At 29.1% G+C, this 10,304-nt stretch overlaps 1 protein-coding gene across 1 annotated transcript in view; it reads right to left on the reverse strand.

The window, feature by feature from the left end:
- Positions 1-1,339: 1,339 nt before the first annotated feature.
- LOC140818041 (cation-dependent phenylpropanoid and flavonoid 8-O-methyltransferase 1-like) overlaps positions 1,340-10,304 on the reverse strand; it is an 86,653-nt gene continuing 77,688 nt past the window's right edge. Inside the window, exon 7 of the mRNA XM_073177850.1 lies at positions 1,340-1,351. The gene's annotated coding sequence lies outside the window, so the exon portion shown is untranslated. The remainder of the gene's footprint in view (positions 1,352-10,304) is intronic.

Genomic DNA, 10,304 nt, shown 5'->3' on the forward strand with positions numbered 1-10,304 from the left:
CTTCATTGTGCTTCGTTGAAATTTAAATCTGAATCATTCTTGATCTTAACATTTTGATTTAAATATGATTTAATATATATGTATATGTTTCATGTTACTTAGTTGGACTTAATTTCAAATATCTATAAAAAAAATGTGCTTGAATTATATCATACAGAAATTAGGACATAATATGTAGGACCGAGCGCTTGCCGTTTTACCAAAAGCTATAGCTAGTAGTAATGGTGCAAATCAAATCTTTTAAACCTCACATCTGCTCAAACACCACGGTTCGACCGATTTACCAAGTAGGGACAATTATTGCACCCAACAATCTTCCTCCCAAGAATTGAACTCTTTGCAATTAATGAGAATCGAACCCGTGATCTTGGCTCTGATACCAATTGTAGGACCGAGCGCTTGCCGCTTTACCAAAAGCTATAGCTAGTAGTAATGGTGCAACTCAAATCTTTTAAACCGCATAGTAGCTCAAGCACCATGGTTCGACCACTATGGAGCAACATGTCTCTTTTTTTTCATCCACTATGTTTGTCTTAACTTTTTTGTTCGAAATTTGACGCATTTCGTAGACTATATGTATGAAAAACCAAGAAATTATATAATTCACATAAATCATTTATTATTCTCTTCGTACAACAGAAGACCCAGAATATGTGGCTTTGATTGGTATACTCTCATACTTATTTTTATATAAACTAACCAGTTGCCGCCAACAATACTAACCAAAACGTATAAAAAAATCTTAACGCAAAGAACCTCGATAAGAAAAAAAATGATAACTCAAAGTTTAGAAATAATTTATTTAGTACAATAACTAAGAAATTGAAGTATATACGAGCAATAAAAAGCATAAATCACTCTCCAATTAAATATTAACTCATATTATTCACAATTTGTATAAATTTTCCAATATTTTTTTCAAATAAAGAGAAGACGCCTTATTAATGTCATCATTTTATAGATATTCATTCCACTTCTTTAAAAAAAACACAAATGAAAAATGGTGACTTGAAATCATAATAAAACCATTTAGAAAAGCAGCCGTAAAAATATAATACAAAGTCACACAATTTTTCTTAAACCATAGAAAAATATTATACTATGGACAAAATATATCTAGCGACAACAAAACATGCGTTAACTTGTGATATAATTAAAATTTAGAATAATACATAATCATTGAATTAGAACAAAATCGCATTCCAAAAATCTATTGGATATTATATATTTTAATAATTTATATATATTTGTCGTTCATCAGAGGTCTCTTAGACCGACCAAATTTTGTAGTTCACCTATTATTTTCATAATAAATAATATTACAAAAATAATATAAGAAAGAACATAAAAACTCAAATTAAAATGTCTTCTATCAATCTAAGTAAAAAAAATTGATTAGAGAATATAATAATATCGTAAAAAAATTAAATATTGATTTATAGACAGAAGTTTGGAAATATATTTACCCCAATAAATAAAAAATATTATCTCTTGATATTCTGATACATAAGGTAAAAACGAAGAAATATTTCAATTTTTTTAGTATTTTGTAAGTCACTTCAAACTAAGTAATCTAAGTAAACAGAAAACATGCATTACGTGTTTAAACATTAAAAAAATATGTCAACAATAAAAAATTGAAAAATAAACATTTTTGTTGGATATTTGATTTTGTTTCTCTTTTCTTTGTGCAAACATACAAATCTCATAAACAATTCAAACACAATTACATGATCAATACAAATGACATATAACAATCAAACATGTAACGCTAGGGTAAAAAAAACTTCTCTCATTGCAAGAACACAAAATGATCAAATGGAGCATATTATTTAGTAATGTTTATTTAGCAGCATTTATAAAAAAATTGACTAAATAACTTAAAAACAGTGTTTGAAATCACTTACAGACAAACATCTCTCTCAATCACATATCTCTATTGACACATAAAGAGTCTGAAAATATTTTTATTTTAAACGACAGAAAGAAATTTTGTATGACATTAATATTTATTAATAATTTATTTTTATTCAGTCCGATTCATCTCCCTTTTTCTTCCTATTATTATTTGACGGCAATATATAAATTTAACTAATAAAAATTAAATTTAAAATTAAATTAAAATAATAATTAGTTTGATTGAGTTAAATACACTATTAATGATCTTATTAAACTAAGATAAAAAATGACTTAAATAACATCATTAACATGACAAATTGTAAAACAAAAAATAATATAATAGTAAGCTCACAAATGAAAGTCATATATTTAATAGATTAATTAATAGATAATATATTATTTAGTAATATGTATTTAGCATCATATATTGAAAATTGATTAAATAACTTAAATGTTTGCAATGAAATCACTTACATACAAACATTTTCTCTCAATCACATATTTATGTTGATATATAAGTAATCTATATATATCTACCTTCTAAATAGGAAAAAAATGTTTTATATGACGTTAATATTTATTAATAATTTAATTTTATTCAATCACACTCATCTCTATTTGTTTTCCCATTATTACCTTAATGTTCGTAATATTAACAATTTATTTAAATTTATATCATTATCATAGTGATTTTATGTGAATTTGATGTCAATGTAAATATTAAAGTAAATAATTTTAAATTTAATTTAAAAATAAAAAAATATTAATGATTATTATTAAATTAATAGATGAAAAAAACAAAAATAAAATAAATATGTATTTATGATAGTGCTTTTATGTGAATTTGATGTCAATGTAAATATTAAAGTAATTAATTTTAAATTTAAAAATAAAAATATATTAATGATTATTATTAAATGAATAGATGAAAAACAAACAAAAAATAAACATGTATTTATGATAGTGATTTTCTGTGAATTTGATGTCAATGTAAATATCAAAGTAATTAATTTTAAATTTAAAAATAAAAATGTATTAATGAAATGATTATTATTAAAAGAATATATCGGAAAAAAACATTTATTAATGATTATTATTAAATGAAGGTAAGAATATTTATGTAAATTATTATTATTATTAAATGAAGATAAGGATATTTATGTAAATTCACAATTCACATTCATATATATAGATTTTTATATAGATATAAATTAAACCTCGACATATAAATTTATAATTTATTATTTTATATTTTGTTAAATATAAATTTTTTTTTATTATTTGTAAAAACTAAGGTTATGAAAAATATAAGTAATACATAAATTGTAAAAATAAGTTCGAAACCTATAAATTTTTTTGTATTTTTTGTAAAAAACTAAGATTATGAAAAATATAATTAATACATAAATTGTAAAAATAAGTTCGAAACCTCTATTAGCATAATTTTTTGTATTATTTATTTTAATAAAAGAATGTATAACACTATTACTATTATTTGTAAGATATTTTCACAAAACCAATTCATTTTATAAATAATATTATTACATATTGATTCAAATCATTAGTTGTTGAACAAATATTTTGATATTATTTGTAGTCATGCCATGAAAGTGAGTGAAAGAGTAATAAATAATAATTAGTCAATGAACTAATAATAATTAACTAATTACATAAAAGGAAGACAAATTGGTATATTTATATTAATAAAAGAATGTATAACACTATTACTATTATTTGTAAGGAATTTTCACAAAACCAATTCATTTTATAAATAATAATATTATTACATATTGATTCGAATCATTAGTTGTGGAACAAATATTTTGATATTATTTGTAGTCATGTCATGAAAGTGAGTGAAAGAGTAATAAATAATAATTAGTCAATGGATTAATAATAATTGATTAATAATAATTAACTAATTACATAAAAAGAAGACAAAGTGTCATTAGAGTTCAATTTTAATGAGGATAATAGAGGAAATTCACAATTCAATTGATATATTTATATAGATATAGATTATTCTAAGAGTAGTATGATAATGAGATACGAGTTAATAATTAAATCTGTTCCCATTAATGAATATATCAGTCTAAAGTAACGTTTCATAATTAATGAGATCTATTGAAAAAATATTATTTTTTATGCTAAGAGTATTATTTTTTTATTGTAAATATTAGTAGAGTTCTCATAAATAAAAATTTGTGAGACCGTCTCACAAGAGACTTACTCGTACAAAATTTACCTTTTGTCAATAATATTCCATGATAGCCTTTATTTCGCGTAAAAGACACTAAAATTTGGGTTCAAAATCATGTCAATGTTGGGTTCTTTAAAACCCTTGTAAGCTTATCAACGCCTCTAGATCCATACTTATCCACGCCTCCGTATTGAGCAAGATATTTTTAGAGCAATAACCAATAATGGTTCTCGATTATATTATTTTGGTCCGGTATGTGTGTTTTTTCTACGATTTTGGTTATATACATTGTCAAATTCCATCTTCAATTGTGTCTTTTTAAAATTGTGGAATATTAATTAGTCTTTTTAGCCGAAATATTGATATGACATTGAACAATTTAGTGTTACGTTGGTTCCACGTACATGTCACCAATGTTTTCATAAACAAATCAGTAATCGAACCGGTCTATCTTAAAAAATTTGTTCAACCGGACGGTCGGAAATATGATATAAAATAATGATATAATATATTAAATAACATATTTTAAATACTAAATATCTTAAATGTACATATAAAATAAAAATATATATATCAAAGTTTAAAATCTCATATCAAAATCAATTTATATATATATATATATATATATATATATATATATATATATGTATATATATATATATAATTGACATGGTGCTATTGGGTTTGAGTGCTGGGAAAGATAAAAGAAACAACTGTCAGGAGTTAGATATCACTGTGAGTATTGTACATGTGATATCGTGAGAGATGTGATTACATACCCAAAAGATTAGTAAGTCAATAGCAAAAAAAATAGATCTACGTGAATCAGTAATGTAAAAATGTATTGCTAAAATTCGAATATTGAGTGTATTTCAAATTTATCATAATTAATATTACTTTAACATAAATTCATACAAAAAATCAAATAAACTTAAAATGCATGGTTTCAAGTCCCTAAATTTGTTGGAAAAAATATGGGTATTGAGGTCCTTTAACCTTCAAAAAATTAATATAATGGCTTTTGCCCTACAAAATCCTAAAATGACTTGAAAATTAGAATCTGCTTTCCGAGTATATATTTTTATAATATTAATTTGCCCAAATTGATTTTAAAAATTAATTATTTGAAGTTAGTAATTAAAATTCATTTAATGTATATATGGAAATGATGGGAACTTGTATCACATTGGAATTTCATGACTTTCAGTTCTTCCACATATATCATTTTATGTCTAATCGTAAAAAGCCCCTTCAACATTTGGAAATGTACAATAGACCCCTACTTTTTTTAGACCACCAGAAACTTCATAATAAATATATTCTCGTTCATTGCATGCCGTTACATTGTATTTTTGTTCGTTCATACAAAAGTTTCAAAAAAAGATCTAGAAGTTCATTTGGTTTTGTAATTTGGAGTGTTCTTATTACAAAACGAAAGTCGTTATATATTGAGAGATGATTGTTGTGTTCCATAAACACCGTGTGTGAGTCAAATTTGTCTTAAGAAGATAGAGTTCAACTCTAGCCTCGATTTACATTCCGCTCCCGCTTTGTTCACTTTGACGACTTCAAATATACACTTGTTACATACCCAACAAAATTCAAGCCCACCGTTATGGCATGAGTTAATTTAGGTTTATTCATGCAAGGTAGCATGATTGTGAGTAACGAGTCCACAAATAAATGCATCCCCCTAATCCCATTGATATATCACTCTAAAGTAAAATATTTTATTGTTGAAAAAATTATGACGGGAATATTAATTATGAGTAGGTCTTTTGTGAGACGGTCTCACGAATCTTTATCTGTTCACAATAAAAAATAATACTCTTAGCATAAAAAATAAAATTTTTACATGGATGACCGAAATAAGATATCCGTCTCACAAAATACGACTCGTGAGATCGTCTCATATAAGTTTTTGGCATATTAATTATTGTCCTCAACTTCGTCGGTGCATTAATTTTATGATAACATCGAACCCAAAGATTTCCTAAATCTTTTTTTTGTTGTACAAAATTACCACTTTTGTCAATAATATTCCATAATATCCTTTATTTCTTGTAAATGTTGGGCTCTTTATAACCATTAGCTTTTCCATGACTAAATACATATTTATGTATGCCGCCTATTTTTAGAGCAATCACTATTGGTGACTTTGGAATGTTGTTTGTTCAATTTTTGATATATTTGATTATCTTTTTTAAAAAAATAACACCCTCTTAAATCTAATAAACATGAAAGTTACTTAGGAATATCTAAATTCATTTATTTTCTAAAATATCATTTACATACTTTAATGAAACATGTATGCTTTGTGCTTACAAGGTTATACAACTCATATAGAGTCTATCTCATCAGCATATATATTGATTCGGGACATGATAGAATGATACTAATTAATCGTCGGTCGGAACACCGAGATTTAACTATTGCACGAGACTAAGGGCTATCATTTATACTCCAAGCAAGATTGCTATAATATATACTTCTTCGATCATTTTAAGACAGATCGATCTATGAGGTTCTTCTTTTAAAAATGAAATGATACGAAAAAAGATAAAGAAAACCTCAAAAATCTTCGATGGACGTGTGAAAAGAGGAACAGAAACTTCGAATCTTTGGGGCCATAGGGAAACAGATTGCTTCTATATATTTTAGGGCAACTTGGGATTCAGTACCCAATTTTTATCAAATTTGGTTTTGATACCTCATTCCCCAAAATACCCCTCAAGCCTTTATTTTAAATAATTGATTTTTTTTTTCAATTAATGGTTCATCATGCTTCCGTAAAATAAATTAAATCTTATACCTTTTTGACCGGAGTGCCACCGGGTTATATCCACCGTATTTTACGAACTGCTACTCACAGTCCAACCACGCGATCGCAACCGATGGTTACCGACGCAGATTCTTTCAGCAGCACTTGGCACAACTCTAATTCGTTTCCTACCTTAGAGTGTACAATATAAAATAAATTTTTTTAAAATAATACATGAGAGGGGCTGAGAGCAAAGATCTCTTTTATTCAAACATCAAACTTTTATTAATACATAGTAACATCCTGTAAAGGAGGAGAAACTTGTTTAGCTACTCTCAGTAGCTGAACTTACTACATACATAAACTTGAAAGAAAATATTATAAATGGTTTGAACAAAATGAAGAGGTTGATCGATGTCTTCATCTTCCTTCTGCTTCTTTATTTATAGAAGGCTTCTTCGGATTTGAAACTCGGACTTCAAATCTTGATAAGCCTTTACAGCTTGCATATGGACCATGTAGTGGTTGAGTGGTCCCTTCTTGACTTGTCTTCTTCTAGATTATTAATCTAGAAATTAGCTTCTCATCTTCTTTTATTTCTTTGAGAAACCAGTGTCGATGAGTATGTAGGATATCCGCGGTGATCGGATCTCCCTTTTCCTGAAAACTCTGAACCAGCCATTTAAGAGCCTCTGCTTCTTTTCTCTTATAACTGATTCTCTTTTTCAAAACTTTTAGATATACCCGATACATCTTCAAGTTTTGTTTGGGTGTGATTTACTGGTTCCATTCTTTCTTATTTATAGATAAAATTTCGGGACCAGTTATGTTGCTTTTATTCATTGGATTCCCTTTTTTAAATTAGGTATTCAATGTTCCTTGTCCTTTTCCACCTGTCATTGGTGGTCCTTGTTCCTTTTCCACCGATTATTGGTGGTCCTTGAATTCCACTCACATGATTTTTTCACATGGTGGTCCTTCTTTTATTGGTGGGATGCTCACATGTTCCTTTTAACTTTGTCGAGGAATCTTTGGTTTTCGGTTTCCTCGAAGAAAACGTGAATGTGGTCCATCTCCACTTGTACTTGTATCGGTAAAGTGTTTCCGATCAGATCTCGGCTTGAATCCTTTACCGAATTCCGGTTCCTTCTGGTTTTGGCATTCTGGACAGATGTTTTCAGACCATCTTCCTACATGTGCCATGTTACAGAATTTTCGGCGAGTCTCTTTACTGGCCGGCAGCTTGCTATTCCACAAAAGATTTCTCTTTTTCTCAAATAAATCTTCTGCAAAACTTGTGGTTTTCCATGTCATGGTATTTAACAGGAATGATCCGTTCACTGAATGATTATAAAATTTGAACGGAAACTTGACTTTGTCCATCTCAGTAAGACAGACCCATAGACCCCAAGCTCTTCTGGTAGACATATCATCTTCAGAAATTGAAGCAACCAGGGGTGTTTCTTCTGTTGGAGGATCCTTGATAAATTTTTGGACATTTGTATCCGGCCTCCTTAGCTTGATGAAATGAAAGGCTTCATGAGAACCTTTTCCTGCTGGTTCTGGTGCTGCACTAAAGAAGTATAGTTCCAGAACATCTCCTCTGGACAAATAATCATTATTTGCCCAAGTCTCGTGAACAGCTTCCTGGATCCACTTTGGTAGACCTGAAATTTCTGGAAAGCAGGGTGATGTAGTATAAACTGAGGCAGGAGCCCCAAATTCATACCATGCCTTGACCTCCTTTGGATATGAATTTTGTTTCATCCATACCCTGGGATATTTTCCTGAAACATCAACCATGTTTGTAGCTGGGTTAATACCAATACGTGCTTTCAATTTCTCCCAATTCTGCTGATAAACCTGAAATGGAGAAATTACACTTTCATTAGTATCAACCTTAGTTTTGCCTTTGTCAATACGAGGCCTAAGGTTGATATCTCCCTCTTCAATCCCCGAGGTGAAGGGTTGACTTGAAGACTCAAGATAAATATCAAAAGTCTCAATTTTTGTTTTAGCCGACTCATCTGGTGATGATCCCGACTTAACACTTGTGCAAGGGGTATTTGAATCCCCTGCTACAGGTATAGAGTCCTGTACTCGAAAACTCTCCATTTGGGAAACCAGTGATTTCCCAATGCCTTGGAGGATAGGCCTTTGCATTACAGACCATGACTGAGTATATGCCTGTAAATACCCTGTAATTGGATCAGAGACAATTCTCTTATCAGCTTGTTGTAGCATTCCCGCAACTTCTGCGTTAACGGCCAACTTGTTGAACTCGGTTTGAAGCATTTCAAGGTGTTCCCTCAAATGCCTATGCATCTTGATAATAGCATCAATGTCAATGATGTCCATCTCTTGTCCAAAAATCTGCAAGAATATTTTCATGAGATTTGATTATCATAATATCAAAAATATAATTCTGACATAGTGCTTGCCATCTTAATAATCTAGCCTTCTCAGGTTTAGACTCAATTCTATTCCTTAAAAAAGCTTTAACTTGTGTGTTATCAACTTTCAAAGTGAATTTCTTTGCAAGTAAAAATAATGGCCATTTTTCAAAAGCCCTTTTTACTGCATAAAATTCTTTCTCGTTGATATGCCATCTTATGGCCTTTGCATCGGAGAATAAACCACTATAATATCTGCATGGTTGTTCTCCCTCTGGTGTGAGCTTAGTAAGAACTGCTGCCCACCAATGATCACTGGCATCTGTATACAATACCAGATCATCTTCGTCTTGAGGAATAGCCATTTTTGGAAGATTTTTACAAATCTTCTTTAAATGGATGAGTCCTTCTGTGTGTTCTTTTGTCCATATAAATCTTGCATCTTTTTTCAATAATGGACTGAACACCTTCCTGTATTTTGCTAGGTTCTTTATAAACATCCCAGCAAAATTAACAACTCCTAAAAAACTTTGAAGTTGTTTCTTGTCTTTGAGGCTTTCTGGAAAATTCTGCACTTTTTCGACTATATGGTCTTGCAGAATTATTCCTGACTCATCGATCTCAATTCCGAGGAATTAAATCTTTCTTGTAGGAATGACTGCTTTCTTTTCAGATAAAATCAGTCCTTGCAAACATTAGAGAAAATCTCTAAATGCTTAACATGTTCATTCATATCTCTAGATGCTATTAAAACATCATCAATGTAAACAAACATAAACTTAAAATAATCTTTAAAAAGATTATCTATTTTCCTTTGGAATATCTGGGGTGAATTAGCTAATCTCATTGGTAACACTTCCCAAATATAATGTCCTTGAGGTGTGGAGAAAGCTATGAATTTCTTGCTTTCTTCCTGCATCCGAATCTGATAGAATCCGGACTTGCAATCGAATTTAGAGAATATCTTGGCATTGCGAATGCAACTTATCAAGTGTTCTCTACTAGGTATAAAATACCCATCAAACTCCAGAATTTTATTAATTTCTTGATA

This window comes from Primulina eburnea, chromosome 17 (genome assembly GCF_022965805.1).
Source record: "Primulina eburnea isolate SZY01 chromosome 17, ASM2296580v1, whole genome shotgun sequence".
Classification (NCBI taxonomy): Eukaryota; Viridiplantae; Streptophyta; class Magnoliopsida; order Lamiales; family Gesneriaceae; genus Primulina; species Primulina eburnea.